Source organism: Monodelphis domestica, chromosome 3 (genome assembly GCF_027887165.1).
Source record: "Monodelphis domestica isolate mMonDom1 chromosome 3, mMonDom1.pri, whole genome shotgun sequence".
NCBI classification, from domain to species: domain Eukaryota; kingdom Metazoa; phylum Chordata; class Mammalia; order Didelphimorphia; family Didelphidae; genus Monodelphis; species Monodelphis domestica.
The window spans coordinates 78765666-78777121 of NC_077229.1; the positions used below are offsets into that span (position 1 = coordinate 78765666).

At 45.4% G+C, this 11456-nt stretch overlaps 1 long non-coding RNA gene across 1 annotated transcript; it reads left to right on the plus strand.

The window, feature by feature from the left end:
• Position 1: 1 nt before the first annotated feature.
• LOC130458259 (uncharacterized) lies at positions 2-885 on the plus strand. Its single transcript, XR_008917370.1, has 2 exons — positions 2-221; positions 329-885. It is a non-coding gene; the product is annotated as an uncharacterized LOC130458259 (long non-coding RNA).
• Positions 886-11456: the final 10571 nt, after the last annotated feature.

Genomic DNA, 11456 nt, shown 5'->3' on the forward strand with positions numbered 1-11456 from the left:
GTCTAGACGTCTAGGATTCCGCGTTCTAGATTCTACCCTTCTGTGGAGATTCTGTGGTCTGAATTGTGAGGTCCTCTGATTCCGAGATTCCGTGATCCAGAACGTAGCCACGGTTCTGTGTGTCTGAGATCCCGGGGTTCGAATGGAGGAGGCAATTGACACGTTTTCCCCCTCACCCTTCAGCTGCCTTCAGCTCCCGGCAGCTTTTGGAGGCCTGTAAGGTAATTTTTCTCTAACCCTTGTAATCAAATCACAGCATGTGACAAAGCCATGCCTGCCTGGGCTTTGTTTCACCCACAACACTAGCTGGGCTTTTATCTGTTGGCAGTTACTATTTGTGCCAGGAAACTCAGTCAGTCAGAATAAATCTGCTCCTGACAACGGTGTTCCGAAAAGGCCAGCGGGTCCCATTAATTCAGCACTGGCGAGTAATTGACTTGAGGGGAAGAAGAGATCGGCAGCTGATTGGCTGAAGGGCCTGCTTAAATGAGATGCTGCGGAAGCGGGCTCTAAATGGGGAAGGCACCGACAGACTTCTACCACAAAGCGACTTTGGCGAGATCTATTTGATAAAGGGAGACTTTAACTCTCGGGGTTCAGAAAGCGAAGGCAGAGCTCGGAGACTGATAGCCCGTGCTGCAAACTAATGAGGAGGAAGGTCTCCCATCACCTGTCACAGAGGCAGAAATTGCTGTGCCCTCTGTGGGCTGGTTCTAAAACGTCTTCATTTATTTTTTAAGATGGCAAATAAAAACTCCAAGAAAGCCAATTGCATGTGGGGCTTCCGAATGAGCTGTGCTGGAGCCAGGCCTGCTTACTCGACTGGAGACCCGAGTTCTAGGCCTGATTCTGCCACTTGGCTCCCTGGGAGACTTTAGGAAGGTTGAGGGCTCTCTCTGAGTCTGTTTCTTCATAAGCAAACTGGGGGTAGCAATGGCAATGGGGGGCAAGTGACTTGCCCAGGGTCACACAGCTGGGAAGTGTCTGAGGTCAGATTTGAACCTACCACCTCCTATCTCTAGGCCTGACTCTCCATCCACTGAGCTACCCAGCTGCCCCTACACATTATTGGTCTTAACCTGAGTGAAGTTTGGCCAGAGGGAAACAATTCTCATGACTCTCGTGTGACTTGGGGAAAATCACTTCAAACATACAAACAAAACCCTTTCTTTCTGTCTTGGAATATATAGGTTCCAAGGCAGAAGAGCCGTAAGGGCTAGGCAATGGAAGTTAAGTGACTTGCCCAGGGTCACACAGCTGGGAAGTATCTGAGGGTCACATTTGAATCCAGGTCCTTCCTACTCCACTGTTCCCCCTGGATGCTGATTCTTCTTCTTTTTTTTTTTAAATCCTTACCTTCCGTCTCAGAATCAATATTGGCTCCAAGGCAGAAGAGTGGTCAGGGTGATGTTTTCCGTAGCTTCTCACAGGCTATTCCAGCAGTACATGAGCTCTGGTGAGTCCTGCCATGCTGGAAAGGCTTGCACCCAGTGATAAACTATGTGTCTGCTCTCCAAGGACCAGTCTAGATACATGCTTAGAGTCTCAGCATCGGATTGGCCCAAGAGTGATGAATGCTTTGGTCACTCTTGGAGACTCTTCTCCATATTAGAGAAGGGAGACAGCCCAGAGGAGAGGGAATCCCCATAGCAACAAATCCAGGGGTATCAGACCATGCGTGAGTATAATTATGTGTGTATGTATGTATGAACATGTGTTTCTGTCTTCTACCAGACTGGAAACTCCATGCGGGTGGTGGGGGCACATCTTATCTAAACTTCGCACATCCTCCTGAAATTAGCACGAGGTCATTAATAGAGGTGTGTTAAACTGAATTCACAGACTGCCAGGATCATAGATTCAGGGCTGGAAAGTCCCACGTCTTGATTTTACAGATGAGGAAATTCAGGCTGAAATGGGTAAAAAAATGTACCCACAGTCAGTCACACAGCAAGTAAGTACCCAAGGTGGGATTTGAACTCAGTTCTTCTTAAGTCTGGAATTCTATCCACCCCGCCAAACTGCCTCTCAATTGAATTGAATGGAATGGTTTACTTGGAGACTGTGGCAGAGTAAAGACTCAATTCTAGATCTCTGGTTCCCAGGATAGACAGAGCTATTCAATGTAATTCAATAGAAAAACACTCATTGGCTCTTGAGTCAAGAGACCCTGAATTCAAATCTCACCTCTTCTGCTTACCACCCAAATGACCTTGGACAAGCCACTTAACATCTCTGGGAATCTCAGTTTCTTCATCTGTAAAATGGGGCTTACTCTAGTTGGCTTCGGAGGTCCTTTCAAATGTAGTTCTAGGATTCTATGGTTCTTGGACATCTGAGTATGGCTGGGAACTTAGGTTCTAAGATAGAGAGAAAGAAGTTTCTGAGTTCAACTCCAACCTCAGACACATCTTAGCTGTGTGACCCTGGGCAAGACACTTAACCTCCATTGCCCACCCTTATCACTCTTCTGCCTTGGAACCAACTCACGGTATTGATTTTAGGATGGAAGGTAAGGGTTTAAAAAACAACAACTTGGGTTCTAATAGCACCTACCTCTGAGGGCTGTTGGGCATGTCAAAGGAGGTAAAATATGGTCTTGGGGCGACCTCTCATCCCACACCTTGGATAGCCCCAAATAGCCAAACACAACAGAGTGAGAGCCAGGGGTTCCTCCATCCCAGCCAGGTTACCTGTGAAGTCAGATTCCTGCAACAGGAACTGCCTGTTAAAACAGATGTTTAAGTCTCAACTGCACCACTAATTTGCTAAGGGTGTGACCTTGGGCAAGTCAATCTTTCTGAGCCTTAATTTCCCTTGTTGAAAAAAGGAATCAATAATCCTTATAGTGAGAAAACAGGTGTGAAAGTGCTCCCCAATGGGCAAGCCCTGTGATTATTCATCTTCCAAGAACTGTGGCTGATCTTCTCTGTAACAGTGAGTTTACCCCTCAGAGAAGAGACTTCTAATTGCTCGGATTTCTATAATACTCTGAGGCTTACAAAGTGTTTCCCTCACAACAGCCCTGTAAGGTAGCCAGAGCTAGCTACTATTAGCTTCCCAAATGTTACAAATGAAAACGTTGAGGCTTGCCCCTGGTGTAAGAGCTGGGATGTGAACTGAGGTGTCCACTTCAACCTGTTCCCTCCAAACTCACATTACCTGAGTACGTGGAAGGGAGAAAAGATCACAGATCGAAAGCTGAGCGTTTTCTTCCATGTTATTGAGTGTGAATCCCTCATTTGGCAGATGGACCTTGTGACTAGTCCAAGGTCACTTAGGAAATTAGCACCAGAGCTGGATTTGAAGCTAAATTCTCTGGCTCCAAATCCAATGAACTGTCCTCTGAACTTCAGCTTGGCCAGAACTGGGGGGCAGCTGTCTAAGTGAATATCAACCGAAGTCAGTCAGTCATTCAACAAACACATATTGTGTGCTAGAAATGGGCAGCTAGGTAACACCATAGTGCACAGAGACTCGTCTTCCTGAGTTCAAATCTGACTTCAGACACGTACTAGCTGTGGGACCTTATGTAAGTCACTTCATCTGCCTCAGCTTCCTCATCTGTAAAATGAGTGGGAGAAGGAAATAGTAAACCAATGTAGTATCTTTGCCACGGAAACCGCACATGGAGCCCCGAAGAGTCAAAGAAGAGTGAAACAAGTGAACAACAGGCTAGGACTATAAAGACAAAAGCATCCCCCTCTCTAAGAAGATCACATTCTAATGGGGAAGAGAGCACATAAATAACTAGGTAAATACAAGATAGACATAGAGAGAGCAGATGGAAAATAATCTCAGAGAGGACGTTAGTAACAGTGCTAGGTGGAAACTAGGTCTTTGGTAGAAGGTGGGACTTGAACTGAAACTTGAAGGCAACCAGAGAAACCAAGAGGCAAAGTTAAGGCAGGAGAGTATTCTAGGCATGAGGTACAAAGGCCCGGAGAAGGGAGATGGAGGCCTATGTGAGCAGAACAGCAGGGAGGTATGTGTCTAGATAACTACAGGAATGTGTGGAGAGGAGAAAAGCATAAGGAGACTTGAGAGGTAGGGAGAGGTCAGGTGGGGAAGGGCTTTGGATACCAAATAAAGGCTTTTAGATTTGATTCTGGAGGTCATGGAAGCCACTGGAGGTTACTGAGAAGAGGAGAGAAGGGAGTAAATTTGTGCTTCTGAAACATCACTTTGGCAAATGAATGGAGGACAGATTAGAGTTGGGATGCATTTGTGGCAGATTGTGAGAGAGAGAGAGAGAGAGAGAGAGAGAGAGAGAGAGAGAGAGAGAGAGAGAGAGAGTGATGAGGGCCTGGATTAAGGTGGTGGCTGGGAGACTATAGAGGAGACATTAGGGGGGCTATTATAAAGGTAGAAATGACAGAAATTGGAAAGATTGTCTATGTGGAATGAGTGAAAGTGATGAGAGCCTGTGGGACTGAACGGTGGGTGTCGCCTCATCTGTATTTTCAGAAGAAGAATTGTTGGGGTGGCCAGGGGGCTCAGTGGATGGAGAATTAGGCCTAGAGAGGGGAGGTCCTGGGTTCAAATTTGGCCTCAGACACTTTCTAGCTGTGTTACCCTGGGCACAGTCTTTACTGTTCTTCTGCCTTGAATTTGACACTTAGTATCAATAAGGGTTTTAAAAAAAGAAGGAAAAAAGATGGTTGTGTTTTAGGGAAAGATAATGAGTTCAATTTTGGACCCACTGAGTTTAAGATGCCCATGGGTGATCCCATAACAGAGGTTACAAAGAACATTGGTGATTTGTGACTACAACTCAAGGGAGAGGTTAAGGCTGGATTGACAGATCTGGAAACCATCTATGTGGACTCAATCTTTGAATCCATGGAAGTTGATGAGATCACCAAGGGAGAGAGTCTAGAGGGAGAAGAGAAGAGAGCCCAGGAAAGAGCCTTTGGGTGGCACCATTAGCTCCTCCCCACCAGCTGCCTCCCAGGTACCTTCCATGAAGGTAACTGACGGGTCTAAAGTCATCATGAGTTAGGGGGATCTCTTCCCCAACCACGTAAGGATTCCCAGCAGAATGAACAGATGAGAACAATTTGTTCCAATGGCCTTGAAGGTGCTGTGGAGAGCTTAGAGCTTGGTCAGAGATGTCTGAGAAGCCAAGGTCCTCCACTGTATCCTAATTTTTGTCCTGTCACTGGACTTCAGTGACTCTGCCTTACCGAAATCCAGTTATGTGATATCATTGGTTGTCTTAGAAAACGAAGGGTGAACAACAACCCTCCATGAGAGTCCTCAAAGTGGAACTCAGAATGATCCTGTCTTATCTTGGAACAGTTTGGATGTTATTCATTTTGGGATGCCACACAGATAAGGTGTGTACGTGTGTGCATGAGGGCAAGTAGTCACCCATCTACCTTGTACCCAAACCCACCCCCAACTGATAGCTCTATAAAGGAACATCAGGAGAGTGGTTAGCCCAGGGGAGGTTTCCAGGCTTCAGGTCAGAGTGAATGATTCTGTTTTCGTGTAAGTACTGAAAAACAGATCAGACAGAGCCCAGAGCAAAGAAAAATTTCCATTTTATTTTCAGACAATGGTCCAAAGTCCAGAGAGGTTTAGCTTCATGAACTCGGTATCCTACAAAACATCATACTGTGATGAAGGATGGAGGAATTTGGAGGGGAAAGGGTCAGGGGTGATGAAGCCATGACTCCTTCTCCTTCCCCTTGCTAATTCATTTCAGAGAGGCTGAGAATCTGTCTGTTGCACAGAATTAAAGAATACTAGGGCTAGAATAGAGGTTCTTAACTATTTTTAGTGTCATGGGGCCTTTTGGCAGTCAGTCTGGTGAAACCTATAGACCTCTCCTCAGAATCATGCTTTTAAATGTAAAAAAGAAAATCCTTACAATTATAAAGGAAATAAATTATGTTGAAAAGGAATTTTCAAAATGTTTTTTGAAAAAATTAATGGACTCTCAAGTTAAGAGCCCTTGTAGAAGAACTCTTAGAACATAGAATGTCAGGGCTGGGAGGGCCCTTAGAACACAAAATTTCAGAGCTGGAGGGCCCTTAGGACATAGGATAGCAGATTTGGGAGGGCCCTTAGAACATGGAATGTCAGAGCTGGGAGTCACTGGCATAGAACCATCCCAAGAAATCCAGCAACAAATCTACCTGGGCCATTATGGGCCTGGAAACAGAAACCACTGGAGGTTGGAGGGTTTCCTACCCAGGAATATCCCCATGTATCTTCATTATTAGTCCTACTATCATTTGGAAAAATAATTACTTTCTGTCCTAGAATCAATATTATAAGTTCCAAGGCAGAAGAGCAGTAAGGGATACGTAACTAGAATTAAGTGACTTGCCCAGGGTCATACAGCTAAGAATTGTTTGAGGTCAGATTTGAACCCAGAATCTCCCATCTCTAGGCCTGGCTCCTTATCCACTGAGCCACCTAGCTGCCCCTCACTCTCATACTTTTTTTAACACAGAGCACATACCCCCTTCTGTTAATAGGGGCATCCAGAAAAGCTAAACAACACAAAAGTTCAATAGTCCTCAAGAACTCTGTGAAAACAAGCCCTGGAGTATTTGCTCTGAACAGTAAATGCCTGGGATAACTGCCCACTTTTTCTCCAAAGCTCTTCCTTTTTCAAAGCTTTTTCAATTCTTCTCATTCCATCAGGGAGCTCATTAGGTGCTGAGGGTCTTTAACACCTGTTAATCTCCCTTTTAACATGCTCCGAGGAACAGAGAAGGAGAGGGGGGAGCAAGAAAAGAGGTGGTAATGATCAAGGAGTAAGGGGCATTCAATAGTTCAATCAGCAAACCCTAAAACCCAGAATGAAGAGGGTTTTCCCTCCAACTTGATTAATTGTTAATTGAGTAGCACAGGCAATAAATGTAAGCCATGGGAGATTTTGTCTGTTGTGCTGTTCCCCTGCTTCTTTAAGGCCATTAAATTTAGCAGATTCATCCATGAATGTACACTTATGGAGCACCTACTATGTGCCAGGTGCCAGGAGGTGTTTGAGGCTAGATTTGAACCCAGGACCTCCCATCTCCAGGCCTGGCTCTCTATTCACTGAGCCACTTGAGATAAAAATGAAATAGACCCTTCCCTCCAATAGATGCAAAATAAGTTCAAGGTCATTTTAAAAGGGAAGGTAATAAAGGGACCTCAAAGGAAGTGAGGTTGGAACTGAGCTTTGAGGGAAGCTAGAGACAGAGATGAAGATGGATGGCATCACAGGCTTGGTGCACAGCCTATACACAAGCATGGAGGTTGGAGCTGGAATGTTGCGTAGCCGGGATAGCACGTAGATCAGTCTGTTTAGACTGCAGAATTAATGAAGGGTAGAAATGTGAAATCAATCTGAAAAAGTATATTGAAATTGGATTCTAAAGGGCTTTCAATGACAAACAACTGGGTTTTCAATGGTCCTAGAAATAAAAGGGCCTCAAAGAAGCAAGAAGATGTAAGCTTCTGCTTTAGAAGGTTCCATTGGGCAGCTGGGTGGATGATGGCCCAGAGAAAAGAGCCAGAAAGACCCGAGGCAGGAAAACAGAGTAAGAGGCAGCAGGGCAGCAATTGAGGAGGGAGGCTCAGTCGGAAGAGAGGAAGGAACAGAGAAATGCCCCTAATACTGAGCAACTGATAGGATGGGTGGGTTGAGGGTAATGATTCCCAAGTAATGAACTGAGGTTACTGGAAGGATGGCGAGGCCCTCAACAGACATTGGGAAGAAACATCCATCAAGAACCTTCTATGGACAAAGCCCTGGATTCAGAGGATATGAGGATTTTAAAAAAAGAAAAAAGGCATCTCCTGCCTTCAGGGAGTTGGCAGTCTATTTTGATGATACAATATGCCATTTTAAAGGTCCTCTCCCAGCCCAAGAGCCTCTTCCAGCTCCGATTTGATGTTCTAAGGTCTCTCCCAGCTCTGACTTTCCATGTGCTCAAAGTCCTCCTAGCTCTGACATTCTCCTGTGTTCTTGGGCTCTTCCTGGCTCTGACATTCTGTTTCTAAGGGTCCTCCCATTCCTGGCACTCTATGTTCTTTTTTTTTTTTAAAGCAGATTATCCCTTTTATTATAACTTTCTTACATAACTTTTCCAACCTAGGTTCAGGTAGGTACCTATCTCTCCCATTCAATTAAGAAGGGCCCTACATATTTCAAGAGGCAAAAAGAGAGTCTTTGAGAAAGAAAATATTTAAAATTGATCCATTACTTTCTGCCTAGAATACTACATCTGGGAGAAGGGAAGTGGGAGAAGGGGAATCGTGGTAATCAAACACCTTAGAGCCAGTTGTGCCCTTTCTATTCTTTGCCCCATGCAGGCACGGAACTGGTATGGGTACTTCCATGTGGAAGCTGCATTATGCCCTCCAAAGCCCAGTTCCTGATGATCAATTATCACATCCAAACCTCTAGCTGAACCCCATTTTAAGAAGGGTCTCACTGACACTCTGTTTTCAGAATCCGTCCAGCCCTGATTCATGTTCTAAGAGCCCTTTCAGTTCAAATTTTCCATGCTCTAAGGTCCCTCCAAGTTTTGGCTGACATGTCATCCCAGCTCTGATATCCTGTGTTCTAAGGATTCTCCCATCCCTGACATCTTGTGTTCTAAGAGCCCTCCCACCTCTGACATTCTCTGTTCTAAGGATTCTCCCAGTTTTGACATTCTCTGTTCTAAGCTCCCTCCCAGTTCTGACATTCCCTGTTCTAAGGTCTCTCCCAGTTCTGACATTCTCTGTTCTAAGGTCTCTACCAGCTCTGACATTCTCTGCCCTAAGGGTCCTCCCAGCTCTGACATTCTGGGTTCTAAGGGTCCTCCCAGCTCTGACATTCTCTGTTCTAAGCTCCCTCTCAGCTCTGACATTCTGGGTTCTAAGGGTCCTCCAGCCCTGACATTCTTAGGTTTTAATTCCGGCAATGCTCTTCTTAAGCACTTTTCATCTCTGCCCTTTGCCCTCTCCCTTCATAATAGTTATGAGTAAAAGGTCCTTAAAGGGAAGAAGCAACAAATGGAAAGTGTTCAGGTTCGATAGTAGAGAACCTGGATTCAAATCCTGCCTCTTTCTCTTGAATTCACATCTCATGGCCTCAGTTTCCTCATCTGATAAAGGAGGGTTGTCCTCACTGGCCTCTGGGGCCCCTTCCATGTGCTCCAGAAACCATTCCCCCTTTTAGCCCCCTCTGTGTCCACAGCTCTCACTGGAACTCACCCAGGCTGAGGACACTAGGACGTCGTCGGGAGGGAGAAAAGGAGGGAGGGATGGAAGGATGGAGGAATGGAGTGAGGCCCTTTGCATGAGCCTTTGGTGGGGAATTGTCGGTCCTCTTTAAGCTGGCCGTTGCTATGGAAACCCTCTCTGGCTGAACTTTACGCGGAGAAAGGGTGACCTTTCTCGGGCAACAATCCCCTGCTATTTTCCTTTGCGGCGCCTCCTCCTCCTCCCTCCTCCCTCCTCCCCTGAAGGCCTCCCCTCCCTTCTCCTCCCTGAGCTGTTCTGGGGATTTTAAAGGCATCTGTCTAAACAATGCATTGTGGGCTTCTCCGCAGGTTCGTAGTGCTGGCGCTGAATTTCAATTTGAATGGGGGGGGGGGGAGTGCCTAGGATACAATGGGGAAGATGGGAAGCCTTTGAGTGAGAGGATTCCGAAGCATCAAGCCTCAATGGAGTCTGAATTACTAGCGGTGTGACTTTAGACCAGTCACTTTCCATCTCTGGGCCTTCATTCTCTCATTTGTAAAACAGGGGGAGGACTAAGTGTATGGCTTCTAACTGCAACTCTCACTTAACCTCTTGGCCTCAGTTTCCTCACCTGTAAAATCAGGATAATAATAGCACCTACTCTTCAGGGTCATTGTGAGTATCAGGTGAGATAATATATTCCAAGGGAGTATTTTGCAAACCTTGAAACACTCTAGAAATAAATGTTAGTACTTATTACGACAGTGATCTCTGACTTCCTGAGTTTCTCTAGACCAGGAATTCTAAACCAGGGGTTTGGGAACTAGAATTTTAAAAAGTGTCTTGGACAACTATTCCATGCAATTGATTTCCTTTTGTAATCCTATGGAGTTTACTTTTTGTATGTATAAACAGTATTCTGAGGAGTTCATAGACTTCAGCAGACTGACTGCCAAAGGGATTCTGACCTCGAAAAAGGTTAAGGACCCTTCCTTGCTCTAGTCTTTTAGCACTGCCCTTGGAACCATCCTTCCTCAAGGATGTCAGATGGTTCCCAATGATATTGACAACCCACAAGCTTCTCCCTAGCTCCTGGCCCTAAATATAGCTTCTCCTATTCCTACATGATACTCATGGAGGCGGGTATGGGAATCATTTTTGGGGGCTGAAAGCATTTTCAGAAGGGCTGCAGTGCTGGATTTAGCATTAAGAAGAGCTAAGTTTCAATTCTATCTCAGATAAGTACACCTGGGCAAGTCACAACATCTCTGGGCATCAATTTCTTCATCCGTAAAATGCAAATAACAGCACTTTGGTCTTAAGGAGGCTCAAATCAGATAAGAAGTCAGTGAATCAGGGGCAGATGGGTAGCTCAGTGAATTGAGATCCAGGCCTAGAGATGGGAGGTCACTTCCCAGCTGTGTGACCCTGGACAAGTCACTTGACCCCCATGGCCCAGCCCTTACCACTCTTCTGCCTTGGAGCCAATACACAGTATTGATTCTAAGATGGAAAGTAAGGGTTTAAAAAAAAAGAAGACTACGAATCCACAACTATTTATTAAGCTTTCGACTATGTGCCTGGCACTGTGCTAAGTGCCAGGGATAGAAAGGAAAAACAAAGTGAGCTTCCATTAGAATGAGGGAGATCACCCAGGAAAACTCAATATTCTAAGTTCTTGTTCTAAGGGCCGCCCCACCTTTGACTTTCCATTTTCAAAGGTCCCCGTATTAATATAAGATAAATAGCTAACAGCTAACATTTATATGGTGTCTACTATGTGCCAGGCATTGTGATAAGCTCTGTTAAAATCAGAGGAGATGGAAGGTGACCCGGAGGAGATGTGGGGATGAGTGAGGAGATCAGGAAAGACCTCTTAGAGGAGGCAGCACAAGCAAGCTGAGTCTTGGAGGAAACTGGAGTCATTTAAGAGTGTGAGCTTGGGAGGGAGAACATTCCATTCATGGGGAACAGTTAGGGTAAAGGTGTGGAGGGTGGAGATAAGGAATCCTGGTCAATAACCAGTAATAACTGCATGGAGGGGAGTGGAAAGTAAAGCAACTGGAACGGTAGGAAGGGCTGGGTTGGGGAAAGCTTTAATGTTTCATTTTTTCCAATCACATGTAAAAGTAATTTTTAACATTTGGTTTTAAAATTTTGAATTCCAGGGGCAGCTAGGTGGATTCGTGGATTCAGAGCCAGGCCTAGAGACAGAAGATCCTGGGTTCAAATCTGATCTCAGATACTTCCTAGCTCTGGGACCCATGATAAGCTACTTCACC